Consider the following 22,642-nt stretch of genomic DNA (forward strand, 5'->3'; position numbering starts at 1 on the left):
GATGGGCGATGGATCCCTCGGATCCTCGCCTACGGTTGTGACAGCGGGAAAGGCGAAAAAGCAGGAAGGGGAGCGGGAAGGGGATGACGGGTGGGTCTAGCTAGCCCACTCATCAGTCTCTGTGCAAGAGGAAGGGAGTGCGGTGCGGGCGTGTTTGGCTTTTAGTGGCGTAAAAGGAGGGGTACACCACTGGTGCTATGAGCTCGTGTGGAGGGAGTGAGCGGGGATGTGTAGGCTTGGGCCGGTGCATGCAGGAGAGAAGGGAGTGAGGGGTGGGGCGGGCCAGCTCGTGCTTGTCCATAGGCGTGCGTGGAGGGGTGGCAGTTGGCTGGGCCAGGCTGCTAGTTCAGTTTCCCTCTATTTCATATCTATTTCTATTTTCTATTTCTCCCCAAGTCTACACTTGTATACATGTATACACTACTACGGTAGGTCCACTAGGTCAACCATAGGTGGTTTGCCATACTAGGGTATCAACCACACACACAAGACGTCTTAATTTATAAGGTTGATTAACTATTTATTAATCAGCATAAGAACCAAAAAGAGGCAAATCACACATTCATGATTAATGCAAATGCTCTAGTTAGGGTGCACCTAGTGCATCTTGGGTTGGCTTCCTAGTATGATTAGTCACCACGCAAGGTTTTAGAAAAAGTTTTTTAAAGTTGGGATTTTTGGCTTTCAGGATTTTCAAGGTTGTTACACTAGGACTCTGTTGCGAAGAACTTTAAGAGTTCATCTAGGACTTATGCTAGCATAGTAATCATCAAGATGTGTACCTCATGCTCCATTGCTAATCTAAGGTCCATTTTGAGGTGTTGAGATAAGACGATTGAGGCACGAGCATTTCTCATTGCCTGGAGAGCGAGGCAGAGGTGTGAGTGTGGGAGAAGGGTGATAATGGATCAGTTGACTTGGGATGATGTATAAGAATGATAGTAGGAACCTATATCTCTTGTGAATTCAGGGCTAGGAGAAGATGCTTTGGTGGATGGAGCACCATTCTTTACTCATTATTATTTGTCGCATATTAGGATGTAACACCATTCTTTACCACTTAAAACTCATAGATGCTCTAACTATGGTCTACACGCTTCTGGTGGCATGCATGATGAACTTGCAGGATTGTTGGAAATAGTAAAAGGTCATGGACGCACTCAAGGATGCCTGTGGTTGTGGACATCATCAATTTTCGCTGCTATGCTTCATTAGACATTTTTTTCCTGGCTTTTGAATCAATCCCCGTGGGTCTAATCTCATAGTTTGTAGTAGCCTATTCTCCAAATGTACTTGGATTTATGTAATAAAATGATTTTTAACACTTTGTATGGATATGAAATTTGTTGAAAATGAGAATGAGCACGATAGCTTTTAATCCTCGACTATCGATCACCATATTGTTGATATTTCTATTAAGAGGATCATTGTTCATTTCACCTAAACCCCATTAGTAATACTAGACATGGACAAAGAGTAGCTAGAGATGTATGATGAAAATATGATCATAAGCAATGCTTAATGGTTTAATGATTCAAGTGCTTCATTGCAATTATAAATAGAGCGTGACAAGTGAGTAATGCTAGTCACGTGCATGATATATGACGATTGTGTTGTTCAACAATGATTTTAAGATTTCACCATGAAGCACTAGTGCCCAAGCTCTGTCACATGACGAACCCAAAATTTCTTCAAAGCTAGACACTGTTTAGTGATGAAAGGTAGGAATTGTGTCAAGAAAAAGTCATGGACGTGAGCATTTCTAATAGTGGATCTAATAACTAACATTCACTACCCCAGATCAAGACATCACTGTCGGTTCAAAATCCCCCTTCACTGTCGGATTTTGAACCAGCAGTGGCATACCAGTAGTGAGTGGGGTTCACATCACTGCCGGTACTCAGACCCACTAGTAATGTGCAGGCAACACTGTCGGTTCCTGGCACCAACCAGCAGTGTTAGTTGAGCCAACATTGTCGCCTTGTGGCTCAAGCCGACAATGATGCTCAAGCAAACACTGCCGGCTTGTGGGACGAGCCGAAAGTGATGCTCAAGCCAACACTGCTAGCTCGTGGCTCAAGCCGACAGTGATTCTCAAGCCAACACTGCTGGCTTGTGGCTTGAGCCGGTAGTGATGCTCAAGCCAACACTACCGGCTTGAGCTTTGAACTAGCAGTGTTGCTCAAGACATCACTGCCTGCTTGACATGCAAACCGGCAGTGATATCTTTTTTCCATTTTATTGTTTATATTTATTTTTATTTTTTTGGTGGATTCGAATTTCGCTTTATATTCGCTTCGAAGACGACAGGTCCATCAACATTAAACATTACAAATATTATGGTAATAGTTCAAATGTACTTATGAAACTCTCGATCCCTTGCAATACAATAGTGTAGCGAGCTGCTCTGGCCCATACTACGCCTTGTACTTCACGGACCGTGCAATGGAGAATGTTCCTTTTTTCCAAGCACTCCGATACGACGAAGGCTGCTAGCTCCGATGACAGTGCTATGACCTCCATTTCTAATAGTCTATTATGTTTAAATTTCTTGCGCTGTCATTCAAAAAAAACCGGTTCAAAAGGCAGAAATGTTAGAGAAATAAGTAGATCGTTTTGTTGAATTAACATATATAAATGAAATGGGGATTATACACACCAAAGCATCTACCGCCTCCGATTTTACGCCGAGGTAGCGAAGCATTGCCCACATTACATAGAACCCGCATTCATTGTTTCCCGTCGGCTGGTCTAGGGTCTCCAATTGCATTAGTGCAACCTGGAATGGGACCTTCTTCCCACCAACCATTCTTGCCTGGACACTGTACCACATTATAAAGGGTGAAAAAAAAAAAAAAAAAATAAAAAAAAAAAAAAAAAAAAAAAGGGGCAAACATTAGAATATGCTATGTGCAATTAGAAAATAATGTGTTATTAGGTTCGCTTATGCATTAAGCACTTCGACTAGGGGATCGAGCAAAGAAAGTGGCTTTTCTTCGAGTCCCACACCTTGATATGATTTCTTTTAATATCAACAACAATGAAGACAAAATAGTTGCTGCAATCACAAAACCCTAGTTAACAAATAATCATAACTACAAAAAACAAGCATAAAAATAAGAGCAGAGAACACATACTCGCAATTGTAGGCTAGAAGTATTTTGGTTTTATTACTCATCTTAAAATTTTTGATAATGGCAGTCGGTGTCTCCGTCAGATCATCCACTTATTTTCATGCATGCCTCCGCATGTTCTCTCATTAACTAGCTTGGGTTCTAGGAAAGACATATGAGCGTACTTTGTTTTGAAGTAATGTTTTGCTACACACCTGCATAATTCATAGGGAATGTGCAGTTGAACTATTTGTGTATCGAGAGAGAAGTTAATTATAATATCATGCGAGTAGGGTACTTACATAGTCCACATCATCAACATTTGTGGATCGAGATTGCATCTCTTGAATAGCTGAAACAAGTGATCCCAACCGACAAAGTGCTTCTCTTCATTAGGATAATGGAAAAACATGCGGTGGACAGATAATATATTCGAAACTCGCCTGGTCCGTCTCAAGTGCTTGGTCCATGTAATAATCATGCAAGTCACACATATATGTTGTCAAATTTTTATACTCCTTGTCCACCAAGAAATTGCGTCTTTGAAAGTACATTACCGGTCTTACCGTGTCATATGCTAGTGAATCATAATAGATGTTCACGACATCATCCCTTCTTAAGCCGGGGTTGTCTTCGACAATCTTGTTTATCTTCCTTTGATCTTCATGGTGTTTTTCTTCAACTCTTAATTGATTGTGCATACTCCCTATTTGCTTATTGAATTCGGACTACACCCTCCACTTAGGCAATGAGGCAAATAGATTCTAGAATCTAACTTTGTCTTCCTTGGTGGCTACTTCTAGCTTTTGTTGGTTCATCAAGTTTGTAACGCTACCACTCATCGTCCTTTTCTTTTTTTGTTGGTCCACTTTGGGAGCATTAGCGACCAAATCCAAGGACCTTTTTGCGACTGCGAGGATGCCTTAGATCTTGTTTTGGGCTATTGTGGAGGAGGAGGAGGAGAATTATGTCTTCTCAGGGGGTGATGGCAAGGAACCAGGAAGATAGTGTGATCTTATCTATTGGGAGATGGTGAGTGATCATCTCTGGGCGGCAAAGATTCGTCATCGTCCTCATCATCATCCGAGGACAACTGGTGATCAAGTTTAATGAAGAGCTTGCGCTAGGCCACATGAGCGCCCTTGTTCAAAACAAGGCGTTGCCTATCTTCCTGTGCGGGGTAATCAATGTGCATCTTGTTATACTTCTTGTCAAGTATAGTTTCAAAGCTGATGTGGGCATACCCCGTTGGATTGGGTAGACATTAATGGCCCCATCTCCCGTAGGCTAGGCCTAGCCGACCGCACCTTGTCAGTTGTCCATTACTGACAGATGTATAGCCTGACATTGATAGGTTCGGTGATGCTGTCCACCAAATGAGGCACATTCGCCTCTTCATCATCGAGCAGTGTCAATCTACAGCTGATGCGACCCCTGAACTATGGACTAAAGCTAGTAGGAAGAGGTTCTTATGGTACTACTTCTGATCCCGTGGATTCTATAAGTACATTGACTTTTTCTTGAACCCTTTCATCAATCCATTTTTCAAATTTGTCTTCCATCTGTTTTAGAACCCTCATATACTCTACCTCTTATGCCGCTCTACCCCTCGAGCGGCTCCGATAAGTGGAAGATTCTTCCTCGAATGCTATTTTTCAAGGAACAAGACTAGCTCCTCTAGTGCGACTAGGGTGCTCCATGTTTTCGAGTGCTTGGGCGAGCACGTCATTCTCCCTATTAGTACTGTGGGTCCCTTTCCTACCTCATGATTTACCTCGGAGATCCTCTAGAAGAGGCCGCTCATGGCTAGATTTGTGGAGCTAAAGCACCTGTCCGGGCCATGGTGTAACCCCTCACATACAAAAATATATCGATCTGGGCTCCCAATTGGTAGTCTTAGGCTCAATGCCAAGGCATTCCACCTCCTCAAGTTCCCTTTCAAATGCATCCATCTTACTGGCTTAGCCACGAGAGCTGAGTTTATGAGGATTTGTCACTTTAAGCGAGTTCTCCTTATTCTTCCTGCTCAGTTCCAAGTACTCCTCGGATTGCCTATATTGTTGAATTCCTTTCAGAAGTCCTTCTGCTTGGTGTACTCTATACCATCCCAATTGGGCTCTTTATCCTCGAGGATAAATTTCTTGTATAGTGTCCCCTTAAAAGTCTTAAAGCATGTCCCCATGATTTCTGCTATTTTTTACTTGCTCCATGTCATAGTCCTGTGGGAAAGTGAAATACTGTGGGATCCATTTCTCCCATATGTCATCCTTCTCACTTTTGGGAACCCTCCATAGGTCATCATCTTTCCCAATCCACTTCCTGTACTTAATCGGGATGTAGTCCCTTACAAGTGCCCTGATGACAGTCTTGTATTTGGGCTTAGCTTTTTTAGGTGCGAGCAACTCACCGACTTGGCAAACTCAGTGATGTGCCAGTGTGCATTACCTACCAGTAGGAAGCTATGACACGCCTCGCTTGGTTCTAGCCTTGTGCTGCTACCCACACCCTCCCCGACCATCTGGCTGCTCGGTCAGCTCAACCTCCTACTAAGAGACACCAAGTAGCTAATAGACACTCAATTAATTTATACATGTGTGGCTACCTAATCACATGATACCAGTGTACATGTGTCATCTTGCATTCATTGATCCAACTCGAGAAGAGTGGTTAGGGGTCCATGGTACCAGATCGTTCTCACCATCCTGATTGTTACCACCATGTTTGTCGGATCATGCTGCCTCCTCCCATCCCACCGATATCAGCGCTTCTTGTTGCCTATCAGTTCTTGGGTGACGGGTTAATGGGCGATGACAAAGTCATGGTTGTGACATGATCGTGGTCAGTTTTGGCTATATAACAACTACTAGTAGCATTTGTGCATATATATATACCCAACTAATAGAGATTTAATGCAAAGTCTAATAATAAGTCCACAAACAGTTCATGTACAACAAATGCATTGTTGATTAGCTCACATACAACAAAGTCCACCTACTTGTCTACCAAACAAGGCCTACATCAACTTCCAAATAAGACAAGCAATGACCAAGCCATAGATATAAAGCATGTATCTTTCCAAGACCAAGGAGCAATTCTCCTAATCTTCATATCTCTGGCGGGTGGCTCCTCTTCAATATCCACTGCCGGTAGATGGCCATGGTTTGCACTCATTGGACCATAGTAGGCGCTCAAAGCTTTTGCTTTTTTGTGTTGTGATTTTTTGTAACAATTACCTAGGTATCGATTGACTTGAGCATAGCAATCTTCCTAGGTAAGGTAGATCCAGGCATCCGACCAACATGCACTATATACCATGCCATGGTTGCCTATACATGTAACCATATTATGTTGGTAGTGTTATCCATTCAAACATGTTGTAGACTAAGTTTAGTGTATCGAGCAAAGTTTGTAGACTATATTCAAATATTCAAACATCAATTTGCAACACATTTAGCTAGGCTTCATCCCATGCATATTGGACATGAAAGTATTATGGTAATTGGCAATACATAAGACTAAGAAACAAATATGAAGAGGCCATGTTCGAACTGTCTTCTAGTGAATCAGCTTGTAAGTTACCTATGTTAAATATTTTTCTCTAGACTACTTTGTGCATTCCTTTTCTAATACCTTTGCATTGAAAATAATACGTGTATAGGTGATGCCATGCTATGTTAATTAGCTATTTATCAGGAACATTAATTAATTTGTTAGCAATTTTTGGAAGATTCTACAACCTAGCAAATTAGCAATTCATGAATACACATAGTAGAGCCCATCCAAATGGTAGACATAACAGTATGTAGAGCACAGTGAAGTGGGTTAGCGTCATTTCCCTCATGGAGAAGAGCCTGTCCGAAGTGATGGTGACCATGGTCTTCTCGCATCGAGGAAGACGAGGGCACAGGCGGTGGCGGTGCTCTGGCGGCATCGAGGAAGATGAGGCCGCTAGCGTGCCAGGATGGGCGTTGGACGTTGAAGAAGAGGATGGAACAATGGCTATAGATGGCAGCGCGCCGTGGCGATGCAGCTCTGTCGGCGTGGAGGAAGACGACGGCGTCGGGCATTGAAGAAGGATGGATGGCGCGATGGGTATGGATGGCGGCATCGGTGGCGGTGGAGCTCTGTCAGCGTCGAGGAAGATGATGGCATGAGCATGGCTAGGACGGTAGTGATGGTTAGCAACAAACTGTCGAACACCTAAGGGCGTAGTGAGGGAGACGCTCACTGTGTAGCGTGGTGACGGCCGCTGCCGCGCGCAATCCTTCAAATCCAAGCTGTGGGAGGGGTGGGAGGGGGTGTGGAGGACTGGGGGTGGGGGAGGTAGGCGTGTGGAGGACCGGTGTGGGTGGGGGACGCCGCATGGACCACCACAGGGTGGGGATGCCAGGATGGAGGACCACAGGGTGGGGGACGCTGGTTTGGAGGACGGCGTCATGGGTCTTCCTTGCTGGCGTGGGCCACACGGGGATGCGTGGATGTTGGCAATTAAGAAGAGAGGGCGCTCAGGCTACGGATGGTGGCACACGGTGTGGCGGTGCTCCATCGGCTGGAGGAAATGGATGGCGCGGGCTTCAAATGACTTTTAAAATTTTAGCTCCCGCACCACCGGCTTATATACTCATGGCACATCACTGCTGGTTCTAGAGGCAAACCGATAGTGATGACATAGCATCACTGCTGGTGGCAAATCCAACCCAGCAATGATGTGCATTATCACAGATGGTTGGAGTGCAATGTTTAAAAAAAAGAACCTAAGCTAATGAATTACCTATCCTAGCGTAGTGGTTAAGGCCATGCCTTCATGACCCCATGACCCGCGTTTGAATCCCAGGCGGGCCAAACTTTTTGTTTTTTATTTTAATTTTGAATCACCTAACTGCACTATGTATAAATCAATAAAAATAAAAACTACTTCTAATGCAATTACATAACTAGTGCAGTGATCAAGGTTGTACTCTCTGGACCGAGACCCAGGTTCGAACACCGAGTGGGCAAATCTTTTTAATTTTTGTTTTATTTTTGAATATAAACTAACTACACTATAACTAAATAAAAAAATAAAAACTAAGCCTAACACAATTACTATCCTAGCCACAAGCGGTTAAGGCACTACACTTTGGAGCCCTAGACCCCAGTTCGTACCCCGTTGGGGCACAACTTTTTTATTTTTAAAATAAAATATATCTATCACTGTCGGTTTTCTTTTTTTAAAAATGAAACCAACAGTGGTAGTTGTCATCACTGTCGGTTTCTGCCCATCACTACTGGCCTATTTTTTAAGCCGATAGTGATGATTATATATATATATATTATTTTTAAACTGAATAAATTCACGCATTTATATTCCTATTGCACCTATGTCCAAATGGCTTCAAATTTTTTTTGCAAGCATGTACATCCAAATTATGGCCCCACAAAAGATCTTACATTTTTCTGCTTATTTCTTTATTATTATATTTTTCTTTGTGCTAAAACGGGACAAAAGAGGCCCAATTACATGTTGGGCACACTAGAATTTTGCATCCACCTCGACCAAAAATTGGTCCCTAGGGCACATAAGACTCTGTGGAAAAGTTTGGCACCATTCCAAATCGTTTTGGGGTAGGCTTAGTTCAACCTCTAATTAATCGGTGACATCATGCGGAAAATTCAATTAAAACAGCCGGAAGTACCAAACCATCTCAGAAAAAATCCCAAAACTTGTGGTTCCTTTACTAGTGGAACGTGCAAGCCAGAGAAAAAGTTTGAGACCATACGACACCGAAATACATATGAAACCACAAAAACCTTGGGAACCTAGGTGTTTAGTCATTGTAACATGAGACGCTTCTACAAGTTTGTGAATCAGGTATGTACTGCCTATGTCCAAATGGCATCAAATTTTTTTTGCAAGCATCTACACCCCCAAATTATGGCCCCACACAAGATCTTAGGTTTTTGATCATTTTATTTATTATTATATTTTTCTTTGTGCTAAACAGGACAAAAGAGGCTCAATTACATGTTGGGCATACTAGAATTTTGCATCCACCTCGACCAAAAATTGGTCCCTAGGGCACATAAGACCCTGTGGAAAAGTTTGGCACCATTCTGGATCGTTTTGGGGGTAGGCCCAGTCATAGTCGTACAAGACCCCGAGGAACTCACTGGTGGCCCTGGTCTATGTGATGCTGACATTATTCTCGTTGTCCTACAGCAGGTACCCCTGATCAGGAACTCGAAGCTCCACTACATGCCATGGATCCCGTGCCGTGCGATGATGTTCCCGCCATCAAACTCTCCGACGTCATCTCAAACTCCTACCCCAACCCTCTGCCCCCTACCTCCCCTCCCATTCACACACACACCTGTAGCCTCGCCATCTGTGCGGCCGTGACGCGACGCGCAGCGTGTACGTGTCATCGGCCATGACACGGTCCAATGTGAACCGGATCTCCCATGTCGTCATCGCGTATCGTCCGTCACCTACCTTCCTAGTGACATGCGTGAAGAACCAAACCTTGGAAGCATTGCTCTGGCCGATGGTGAAGATGGGGTCGGTGTCAGGGTAGAGGTCAACATACCTCACCCATTGCCCATACTGTCTGTACCTATCCTTGCTTAGGATGAGCCTATTGGCATATCTGGAATCCACGTCAGGGACAAAGAACTATGCGGCTGTTCGGTCGGGGATGCCGATCTCCCACACCATCAGGCCCGACCTAGGTGGCTAGAACATGAGCTTGCCGAGGTCTACGATGGACCCCTCGAAGGAGGACTCCGCCTCAACCAACGAGGGTCCTTACCACCCCCAACCACAATAGGTCTAAGGGTACACCCAAGGTCAAAGTTCGAATATGGGAAGGGGAGCAAGCATGTCTTGACGTGACCCATGGCCACGACAGGCCGTGCCTAAAACTCACATCGCCAACAGTACCGGGCATGCTAGCGCTATGCTACCTAATCCCCATATGACTTCTGACCGGTTTGTCTGCTAACCATGTTGCGTGCTAAGAGAGAATGGAGCGCCATAACCGCGACACGTGCACCGCCTAGGTATAGCACTAGTGGTGAATAGGGCCACAACATGGAGCCATCCCCGTTATCATCAATAGGACTGATAGGACCTGCAGAAGGGAGATGAAGGGCGCCGTGACCCTAGAGGCCTTCTTCCTCCTCGCTTTTCTCTCTCTCTCTCTCTTTCCTTCATGTAACCTACGTCTTCCCTTCAACTATAAAGGGGAAGTAGGATGCCCCACAAAAGGGGATGGCTCAATGCCGAAAGGAACTAATTTCAACTAGACTCAACTCCATTCGTTCCTTCCATCAGAGACTTAGGACCTTCTCCCTCTCTCGCCCATTTGTAACCCCTACTACAAACAAGAGCTGATAACATGAGCAGCCTCAAACTGGACGTAGGGACATTCCAGCCGAACCAGTGTAAACCCTTGTATCCTCTTAGCACACAATCTAGGCCAGATGCGCAAACATAAATTTACTAGTCGATGGTTCGAAACACTAATAGTTGGCACACTAGGTAGGGGCCTTTTGCACGTCTCGTCATCCACAACAGGCTATGGATGGCTACCATGGCGTGAGTTGGGTCCTGGGCACGCACATGCGCTTCGAGAGCCTAGATTTTCATCACCATGGAGGGAGAGCTGGCACGGGCTCCCACCTCTGTCTAACTTCCTCACTCCACCTGCTTTGATGCAACCATTGAGGCCCTCAAGGAGCTATAGCTGCATGCCCTATAGACCCTTACCCCTGGGAGTGACCAACTCCTCGGCTTCGATTACGAGAGGCTGGAGTGCTAGCTCAATGCCATCCTAGGACCCCGACCATCCTAGGAGGACCTATGCTGCCTTACCTTCTTGTTCGCTAATGTCATGACGTAGCTTGCCAGAGGGAACTATTCTTCCTAGAATTCCTCACCCGGAATGCCCTGATAGCATTCCTGTTTGGTCTATGCAACGCCGCAAGGACCATTGGTCACCTCGTGCCGTAGCGCATGCATCCGTCCCCCACGGATAACGAATTCGTGGGTTTGATAGACTATGTCGTAGAATCTTTCAATGACTTTCTCACAGGAGATTTAGGGACGATCTCAGACTCTGACTCTAGTGGGGGAAGCCATCACCCCTTGTGAGAGTGCTTCATGATAGGCACCTTTGAGGGCGTGTCAAAAGTGTCCACAAGGGGGGCTACTCCTATGAATGACCCCAACAACGATGTTGAGGGAGATGTAGGGGCCCCGCCTCACCTGAAGGTAGAGCAGCTAAGGGCATGGCACAAGGAAATCAAGGATGCGTGACTCCAGTTGGAGCAGGAGCGTGTGGAGCTTGAGCGGGAGATGTAACGCTACGGAGATGGAGGACATGCATGCACCCTCGCTTGCGACGTAAACCAGAGGATCATCGAGGATGATGGGGGCCTCCTGCACTTGGCCCGGGCAAGCTAGAACATAGCTGCCATGGCAGCTTTGCTCTGAGGGATTTCAGAGCCTTTGACACCCAAAGACCATCGAGCCCATCGTGAGATCCGCACGTTGCTTGAGCACGCAGCGGTGGGGCAAGTGGAAAGCTCGCTGTCTCGGCGACGTGAGCTTGATGCCAGTCAACGCGCATCTTTAGGATGACATGGCCGGGACATATCAGTCCACCAGGCACCGCGCAATGGCGAGGAGCTTGCCATGGTCCAAGTGCATGAGTGTCTCAGCCCCAACCGTGACGCACTAAATATCCAAGATGCCTGTTGGCATGGATGGGGGGACAAGAGAGAGGAGGTTGTGATAGAACCATCCAATTTATAAGAGCACAAGTACAATGGATGCCCGCAAGCGGTAGCACTATCATACTTGAGCCCATATAAACCTGATAGTCCGTCAAGTACCACAAAGGGTCTCAATACATCGCCAACATACAACCAACATCGTACACGATTCAACATACATGCCACATGTTACATAGAGTTCACAAATACATTGCCATACATTAGAGTATGATTAAAGTTATTACAAACCAAGTTCAAATAAAGTAGTAGCGGAAGCAAAGTAGTTTTTAAACCAACACCTCACACCATTGTTCAAATACTTGCCAGTCCGTGATCACAACCCACAAAAGCATCATAGATTAGATATATAAATAGAAGCGCCTTGCCCGTGGCCTACTCCTCATCCACAGCAGGATAGAAGCAATTCTTACAATAGCCGTGAAAGACTATGTTATCTGCAACATGTGGGAAATAAACCCTAACTATAAGAAGGTAGTCGGCTAGACTTACCCATCATAAACCAAAAATAAAGTGACTCCAAGGATCATGCAAGGCTTTATAAGTGGAGCTAGCTTGACAACATTTGCATAAAAAGCCACTAATTTAGCTAAACATTTTATAATTTGGTCATCAAGTTAATTATAGCTATTCATCTCTAGATTAGCAACTAGTCTATGCCAAACATGTGGTATATCGGTATTGATAGAACTATAGTAACTATAGCAATTTATTATATCATTCTCAGAACCATTCCACTTGCCTTTATCACTACGATAGAGAAGGCTTAGTCAAGTTTCCCATTATCTAGGAGAGACGGCGATTTGAATAGATTGCAACCAGCTATGCAGTATTCCTAACACAAACCCAGGTAGACTAGATCAACAGTCACCTTTGGTACAACTTGGGTCCCATTCACGGGTTTGATCAGTGCCACACAATCAGGGACACTACCGGATGCCAGATCGATCAGGACTCTAACCTACCCTTGGCCTCACACCAGCTCCCCGCACATCCTTAGTACCTCCACTATGCGCACTATAACAGAATGAGGCCCGACCTGAGTTGAGCTACTCGTCTTCGTGGTTGGAATGAGTTATTCGACTAGCTAAGTGAGAGGCATGTGTTCAAAATAACCGAGGACCAATAACGATGCGGTCCTTAATCGACGTAGATGAAATCACATGAGTCAACCTACAACATAGACGCTGTCTGAACCTCAATTATACAACATCTCATGGTTCTTTTAACATGATAGCAATATAGCCACCATGTTCAGTGGTCCACCTATATCTCCGCAGGTGACAGAAAATCACCTGACTTCTCCGAGCTAGCATTGCTAAGCAGTTATTCGATCCTGGACCTATATAGGATTCAAGGTATATTTCTGGACAAGGTAGTTCTATGCATCAAGTGTTTCTAATCAACTCTTATAATCTAATGCATCAAACATAAAGGACTCAAATGATATTTTATAAAATATAGGAGGCTTATAATGCTCCGGGCTTGCCTTTCAGGAAAGAAGTGGGTCGTGGGTTAGGGCACTCTAGAAGTTCCTATTGCCTTAGTGCTGGCTCCTCTCCTTCGAGAGCTATGGGGTTGGGGTGCCTCTTGATTCTCGCTTCGCCTCTTCTTCGAATTCCAGAAGGGTTACTCCTTCGGGCGATCCTATATGTATGAGCACGAAATAAGAATATCATGGATGCATAGAAAATGACATGGATGATATGATATTATAAAATGCAATACTCCATAAGTGTCCCTTAATAGTAATGTAATTAAAGTGATAACAAGATAAATTTTCTTTTACTGAGTAGGTGCATATCTCTTCTTTAGTAATTAAACAAACAAACCTATTTAAAATATTTTCTGGACTGCAAGAACAACAGCCCACTTGTTTTGACCCTAACTAGAGTTATACACATCCAAACAATATAGTTGTGGACTTTCTGGAAAGCTTATGAAATTGCCTAAAAACTTTATTTTAATCATCTTAAGGTGATTTAGTAGCTATCTAGGTCAAGACAATTCAATCTTTCAGATCTGTCCACAGACTAAGCAAATCTGAAAGCAAATTTCTAGAAGTTATAAATCTTAAAGCATTTAGCCTATAATTATGAAATTTTTAGTACAAGACAGATGGGTAAGTTATCTAAAACTTTGTTATTAACAAGTTTCCCAGAAAAACATCATTATCATCAACGAAATAGTCACCACAATAGAAACTACATATGCAGCCATCTTGTTGAATTATAGAGCAATAATTAACTAGCTGCCTATAACCAATCAAATTTGAGCATAACTACCAATACCAATAGACCATGTCCATCACAAGCACCCTAGAAAACATCATGGTAAAACCCAAATAAATAACTTACATGCATTTATTAATTTCCTTATATAATAAGGTGATTTAGAGGATAATTATTTCCAATGGTCAATAAATTCAGAGAACATTACAGTAGGTTACATATAACTCCAATAGTCTAATGTACAAATTTCATGCCATTTGGATAAGTATAGCAACCTCTACAAAAAGACAAGTTGCACATGCTTATTTTAGCAAAAAAATATTTAGCCTAGTGAAAAGTGTCCAACAATAGATTTAATATTTTTCTTACTTTCATCCTAGCATAAGACACTGTGTAAAAATTTGCATGATCATATGTTATATATTTTTACCCCATTTATTTTCACTAGAAACTAGCAAATAATCAAGGTTAAATAGAAAGACCCTACTTCAATTCTGTCCTCTATAGGTTTAGTATTTTTTCTAGCTAGAGCAAGCCAACACAAGACCCACAAAATTAGAATCACAATTTTGGCACTTCCCTAGCTCAAGTTATACATTTTACAAGATAGAAACAAATTTAAATTATGTAGCTCAATTTAATTCGCATAGAAAAATACCCAAAACAGTAGGTTTCATATTTTTTATCAAATAGTACACTTCATGATAAATCCAACAAATTTTGTATCACCTCATTTGGACACTCCTAACTCTAGATATGATTTTTGCAAGTTTGCTACAAAATCTGAAAAAACAATTAAAGAAAAATCAAATTTCAATTCGAGCCCAACGGCTAGGTGCACCCAGTCAAGTGCACCCGGAGGCGTTGACAGCGGGGGCCCACAGTCAAGGCAACCCCATGCGATAGACACACAGAGCAGGGGTGCGGCTTGACCAGCGATAAACTCATCGATGGCGTTGTTACTGGCAACGAGGTCACCGGCATTGTGTTCCCCACACTCTTGCGCATCGACTGATACCCTTGGTTAGCCCAATGGATCACTGGAGCTACCTCACCGGCGACAATGGTGGCATGGTGGAGGTGCTCTACGGTGGGCTCGTTGTGATAGAACCGCCCAATTTATACAAGATCAAGTACGGTTGTCCCCGCTAATACGTTGACACGGGCATACTTTCACTTATATAAACCCGGTAGTCCGCCGAGTGTCATGAAGGACCTTAGTAAATCAACATCACAACCAAGATCTCATGATTAAGTAAATACACATCACATACATAGAGTTGCAACGGAAATAATATTACAAGTGGGTTCACAAATAATAGTACAAGTTTGTGTTTCAAAACCGGTTAAGCGGAACAACATAGCCTTTAAACGATTACATTAATATAATTTTACATGATAGCAAATATAGCCAACCATGGTTCAGTGTCCACCTATATCTCGTAGGTGACAGGAAATCACCCGACTTCTATTGGTCTAAGCATGGCTAAGCATACAATCGATCTTAAACCTACACAGGGTTAAAGGTATATATATATTTGGACAAGGTAGTACTATGCATCAAGAGGTTTCCAACCAACTCTTATAATCTAATGCATCAAACATAAAAGGTCTCAATGATATTTTGTATATATAAATTATTTATAAACCATATAAAACCATTTATCAAGCATTAATCAAGTTAAATTCATAACTCATCCATAATGCACCAAAAATTAGGGAATTTTAACCGGAGCTCACACAATCCATAAGTATATTAGCATAAAATTTTTAGGTCATTTAGAGCAGTACAACAGTAGATATGACGATAGCAAGCAAAGCAACCTAGAATTAACTATTAATCATGATTAAATCAAAACATCATAAAAAACAGTGATCAAACAACATGTTTAATATTTTTCTTAGCCAGCACATGCCAAAACAAGACTCCCAAAACTGGAATCTTATTTTTAGGACATTATGACATCGAGATATGCATCTGACAAGCTTAAAAGGATTTCTAAAAGCACTTTATAAGAATAAATAAAAACAATAAACTTTCTACGAACACATATCATATTATGACTCTACTACATAGATATACTCACAAGGATTCCAAAAAGTCTTCATTTTCTATTTATGATTTTTTATGATTTATTATGATTTTCCAAAGTTCTAGCCATAAAAGAAAAACAAATTGCACCAAGGCCCCTAACATCCATGAAAATAAATTCCAGTGAAATAGTCCTTCAAGCCACTATTCACATGAGTCACAACTCTGCAGAAACCCCTTCCCTTTCTTCGAATTTGAGTGCGATGACCTTCATGCGAATGGAACAGAGGAGGCATGGTTTCTCGCCGGTTTATGGTCGAAGGAGGCCATGCCGTGGTCGGGAGTGGCGGTGGAGCATGAGGGGACCAGCGCGCACCCATGGGTGGCCTCGGCTTGGTCGGAGATGGACTAAGGCGACCCAGCCACCCGCGTGCATGGGCCACCCATAGCGGCATAAGCCTGCGGCGGCGCTATGGCGGTGGAGAGAATTGGGGAAGGGGCGCTGCGAGCTCAGCATGGCATGGCAAAGGTGGTGATGATAGTTGTAGGCTGTGAGGTGCTTGAGGGTGGAGGAACGATGGTGGCCATGGAGCTCGTCCCGGCGGCCATGGCTGGCGCTACCACGCTCACGAGTAGGAAGGGAGCGAGATAGCGTGGAGAGGGAGAGGGCGAGCACGAAGGCACTGTGGAGCTCGGCGTCCGCTCTAGAGGAGTAGGGGCGCTTAGCTCAGGCATGGCCACCACGCAAAGGCTCGCCTTGTTGCCCATTAGGGCATTTCCCGAGCAGGTGGCGGGCAATGGTGTGGCCGGCGTGGGAAGCATTTTTTGGGCTAGTTACGGGCCGAATTGGACCTCAGGACCAAAAGCAAAGTTGAAGAACCATTCACTACTCTACATCTTTCATTAAGGGAACCAAGTCATTATAGGAATATATTAATGGCTATTAGCCTGGAGTTGACATTGTCAGCGACTAATCAAGGATCAAGCCTTGCTCTGCTTGAGCTCGAATTACTTGGTCAAAACATGGTCCAATTGATTCCAACTTTTTGTATGTCCTTCTCCAAGATGTAAACTCCAACTTTTATATTTGGCTCTACTTGAGTTGCTTAACAAAAATTTGAGAACTCGAGATGCCAATCATCATTGCCACTGAAATTCTAGACAACCAAATTTTTTAGATCCAAAATAGCACTAGATTCAGTTTTGAGTCCTCAGTTTGACTGAGTTAGGGACCAAACTAGCTCATGACCCTTGAACAAAGTTTGTTATGCACCTCTTGGTATGCAACTTTGCTTAAAGGATTATGGACTGGTTTAGCTTGGTTAGGGAGATACAATTCTCCAGAGTGGGGACACAAAACTGAAACTGGGATTCAGTAACTCCTGGAAACAGTTAGTCTTTGCTAATTTTGAAACAAACTTCGAAGATCCAAATGAACTCCAAACTTGATGAGACTTGCTTCCTTGTTTCTAGCACAAAGTGTACTTCAACTCATATTAAGGAATCCAGTTGAGTTACCATATGAATTTGGAAGATAAAAAGGTTACAGCATGTCAACTCGCTGTTGCCAATCAGGGACATTTCAGAGGGGCCAAAACAGCACTGCATTCAAACTTGCGACCACTATATGAGACACTTAGAAGTTGATTCAGGTCTTGGTCTAAAAATATAGTTTATTGTACTCCACTCAAACTTCAGTTTTTATTTAAAGTCCAACTCCATGCAAGTAATCCAAATAGTTCATCAACACAGGTCAAAAACCATATCATGAAAATGATAATTTAGCTATTCCCACACTTAGAAGCATTTTCTTGACATTTGCTCAACACGAAACCTTCATAATTTTTGTTCATGAGTTTAAGTAGAGTTGTTTGAGAAAGGTTGCAAGGTTTGGTCGACATCCCATGTTCCCATTCACCTGATGAAGCAATTCAAGAAAGTTATAACTTATCATTTCATGTGACTTCTTGATTCCAAACTTCATGAAACTTTTCCACTGGTCAAGATGGATGCATGTTGATGTAATGTACATGAAACAAGCATGTTTAACATTACTCATGCCTAACCTTAACCAGGGTCCACATGTAGCAAAGGTGTGTTGTCCAAGTCAGGTTGGGACTCAATTTCATAGATTGGACCTCAACACCTCATCATCATCACTTCAAAATTATGAACTAGAGATCATAATCATTGCTTGACATATCCTACTTAAGTCCAATTTCACTTCTAACTCATGACTAACACTCGGGGTGTGTTATAGCCCTCCCCCTTACGAGAATCTTGCCCTGAGATTCGATGCAAAAGACTTTTAAGGAAAAAGAAGCATATCATTCATTTTCCAACATCTATGATAGCATTAGGCTACTTAGCTTCGGAGAATCAGAGAGGCTCATTTGGTCAAGACAACTTTCTGATATTTGCTCTTCATAGTAAATTTTGGCTGAAGAATTTCTTTCATTGACTTCCATGAAGCATTGTTACATTGGGAGGAATCCAAGATAGCACAACACTTCGTTCTCGGGATATGGACAATACTATGGAGCATAAACTAACTACCCATAATATCTATTTCCCTAGTGAATATAGCATGGACCATGTGAACTTTGCACTAGAGTACAAGCTTCTGAAAGCTACTCATTACAATGGTTCCATGTTCATTCACAAAGTTAAAAAATAGTCCTCTACCAAAGCAGCTGAGTACAACTTTTCATACGGGATGAGATCACAGACGGGGTAAACATCCTCTGAGGCTGTAAGAAACCGACTAACCAATAGACAATGTCTATGCCGATCGTAACTGTTCAACCACTCAGATACCAACCAATGGAAACTACATATGTTCCATATGTGCAGTTCTCTTTCTCTAATGATAACATTGTATTCTGAGTCCATTGAGCGAGCGGTGAATGTGATAGCTGACTCTGTTGACTCAGGATTTTTGATGATCATTATTTGAGGGAATCCTCGTATCCAAGCGACAACAGTTATCTAGGTTGAATCTGATGCAACCCCCTGGTAAAAACACATGGAAGGTACCAAAGGACAAGTTCACCTTGGAAATCCTTGCTGAAGAAGGATGATACGAGGCCTGGAGGACAACAAAAGTTGCAAGTATACACCAATTGGAAAATCAATACACTACCAAGCAGGTTGAGCACAATTTGCCTTCATGGTGCTGTGGCACAGTAAGTTGGGTTGACTTGCATTGTAGCAAAATTAGCCTTGTTGGACTAGTTTTGACATTGAGGCTTCAACTTAAAGAATTCTTTTAAAAAAATACTTCAACTTAAATAATTAATTATCATTCTATCACACCCAGTTTTAAAGACAAAACTGAGTACTAACTATATGTGTGCCCAGCAAGTCAAATCACACATATAGCGACAAATTACAATAGATCAAGACAATGCTTTATTATATAACGAAATATACTCATATTCAATACTTACATCAGAGTATCGTGAAACTGTTGGTAATCTTTAAGCTCCATCCTTCACAGGGACGGCTGACTGGGGGAAATATGCCTATCACTTCTATCAATCTTCTGGGAACTCCTCCGTGATTCCATCAATCTTCGGAGCAACTTTTCTAGAGTTTGTGGTGTGGGGAAATAGCAAGGGTGAGCACATGTTGTACTCAGCAAATATAACATAGGGTTAATGGGGCTCAAAAGGATGACACTGGTTCTGCGGTTAGCTTTTAGTTAGTCGTAATTTTAAGTAATTGAGTAGCATCAAATTTATCATAGCCCACATAACACATGATCAGATAAATATGAATAATGAATAGCGTAATAATTAACCATTAATGATCATCTATTCCGTAAGAGTTCTAAGGCCGGCTCGTGGCCATGAGGACGGCTATTATAATAGTTTTACACTCTCTAGAGGTTGTACATCTTTACCCATGAGCTTGATTTACCCTTTGGTCCGAGGTGACCAGCCTCTTGACCCACTACCAAGGAAGGTTGACAGGGTTCACTATGAAGTCTTTTAAAGGTTCATCTAACAAGCTGGGTCGCAAGGTTTCTGTGCCCTGCGAATGTAGAGCCCCCTTTCGAAAGGCACACTCACATAGAAGTACTCTTAGGAATGGAGGCCGCACTACACCCAACCTAAAACACACCCCTCTTGCACCATAAAGGTAACCACTAACAAGCTAGAAAAGCTCCTCATACTTGACTAAAGCTAGAGCCATATAACACTCATGGATGTATTGTAAGTCCGATGACCACTTACAGATAAGTCCTTAGTGAGAGGATCTAGAGCATCACAAAAACTATGCTCTAGCCCCCTTTTTTCTTGTTGCTAAAAAGCATCTTTTAGTGTTTATTGCATATTCCATTAGTCAAGTTACAAGATCATGGTTTTAGTTGAGCACTAGCATCATACTACCCAATGCAATACCCTTAGGTGATAAGGAATCCAAGATATCAAATAGCTAGGAAAATTACTGTGCAGTTGCCGAGGTAGACACATGCATATGATTAAGTTATTAAAGTGAATAGGACAACAAGGATGATCCCATGCTATATTTGCCTTAAACACTTGCTCAACTCTCAGACCATCAGCTTTTGGTCATCACGTTCTGATCTCCAGCGCCCACAAACGGTTCTCGTTTACTCAAAGCAAGCACCACATATAGGCAATCCAAAAGCAACAAATAAAAGTAACTAAGAATAACAGAGCAAGAGCTTTAAATTAGCGTGCTAAGAGAGAACTCGTTGCAATCGAGAGAACCCAAGAAATGTCAATAACGAAACTATCGTTAAAAAGAAACAACTATCAAGAGTTTTATATTATAAAAGACAACTACGGGTTTGATTTATTTTAATTAAAAAAACTATGTAAATAGTATTAATTCTGATTAATCAAAACATATTTAGTTTTCAAAAGCCAAGTTATAGCTAATCATATTTTAGTCATCATATAATTTAATCAGATAAACTTTCACATTTACAAAACAATGCATGTGAGAGCATATAAACAAGTTTTATATGACCTTGTTTATCCTAAGCAAATTATAATTTAGAAACACATTTATGTTAGCAATTAATAATGTTATCACTTATATATAAAATACATAAGTATAAAACCTATATTTTTAATGATAAAAACTAGATACAACTATATTAATCAATTTAATATTTGACTATATATAGAAAAATATGGGACATGAAAAACATTAATACTACTGTGTAGAGCACGTCGGCATGAATCTAACGCAACTTGAACAAACCAAATCGGAATTAAAATGAAGGAAAGACGGAGATATTACGAACTAATGGCAGTTTTGTATTTATGTCGTCTTCATCCTTGGCAGTTGTAGATCGTGACGTCCATGGCCTTTGGAATCTACTGCCGTTCTCGTAGGGGATGTCGGCCGGGGAAGCAAAGGTAGGGCTGAGCTGAGCATGAGCCTAAGACTTGGAGGCCTCAACTCCCACCTGCCCACGTGCGTCATCCCGCAGACTAAATAAAGTACTTGGAGCTCAATGAGTAAGAGGTAATTTGGAGCATCTAAAAATTAAATTATGCTCACAGACAAGTGGACACAGGTTCTAGAAAAAGCCGGAAAAAATTCTCGAGAAGTTTGTAGAGATTGATTGACAGACGAGGGAGCTGAAAGGAGCGATTTGGGTTACAAAGAAAAAGATTTAGGAAAGATCCCAATGAAAACTTGAGCTAAGAAACAAGAAATTTTGATTGTAGACAAAGATAAAGGCATGCCAGAGAAGGAAGATCGACCTACTAAACATATTTAAAGATTTTGCTCACTCTCAACACACAAAGAAACAACAAGCAAACATCACATCAAGCATATCTGGTCAAATTAATTCAGAAAAGTTTGAATATTCACATTCTTCCTATAACTAATTGACCCTAACTTAAACTAAAACCTGAAAAATTTTATCCAAATATCAGACAACTTTATTTTAATTTGTGTTTTCTATGCACAACCCAAAATCAGAAATTTTGGGGTGTGACAAACTACCCCACTTAACAGGAATCTTGTTCTGAGATTCGAAGAGACTATGGAGATAGATAAAACTAATCTTAATGCTTCCTTGATTGGCGATTTATGAGATTTAAGAACAAGGATCATGGATAAAACAATGAGATAATGTAGATAAAGATTGATATTGAGTTCTTTGTGTCTCATCACTTGTGATTCTCGGACTGATGATTTGACAAAATACCAAAAAGAACGCCACCACCCCACTTAACAAGGGTCTTACTTGACTTCGAAAACTTCCATAAGAACATCCTTTGTTGGTGTAGTCTTCATAGCCACCCTATGGATTACATAGATGGGGCGGCAGACAAGCAACACACCAAACAAGATAAGCATGCAACACCACATCGACACTACACGTGCTTCTATAGCAATGGTGGGCATCCTAAAAAGTGGCTTATAGATGATGAAAGGCCATCGTTGAATGTGAACAAGCTAATATGAGAAAACTTGAGTAAACCAAAGAAATAGAAAAGCAA

The 22,642-nt window shown here is 42.2% G+C and overlaps 1 pseudogene; it reads left to right on the plus strand.

Annotated features, from left to right (window-relative positions):
- The first annotated feature begins 9,283 nt into the window (after positions 1 to 9,283).
- Positions 9,284 to 9,919, plus strand: LOC136503502 (uncharacterized; annotated as a pseudogene).
- Positions 9,920 to 22,642: the final 12,723 nt, after the last annotated feature.

The sequence above is a fragment of the Miscanthus floridulus genome, chromosome 14, assembly GCF_019320115.1.
Source record: "Miscanthus floridulus cultivar M001 chromosome 14, ASM1932011v1, whole genome shotgun sequence".
NCBI classification, from domain to species: domain Eukaryota; kingdom Viridiplantae; phylum Streptophyta; class Magnoliopsida; order Poales; family Poaceae; genus Miscanthus; species Miscanthus floridulus.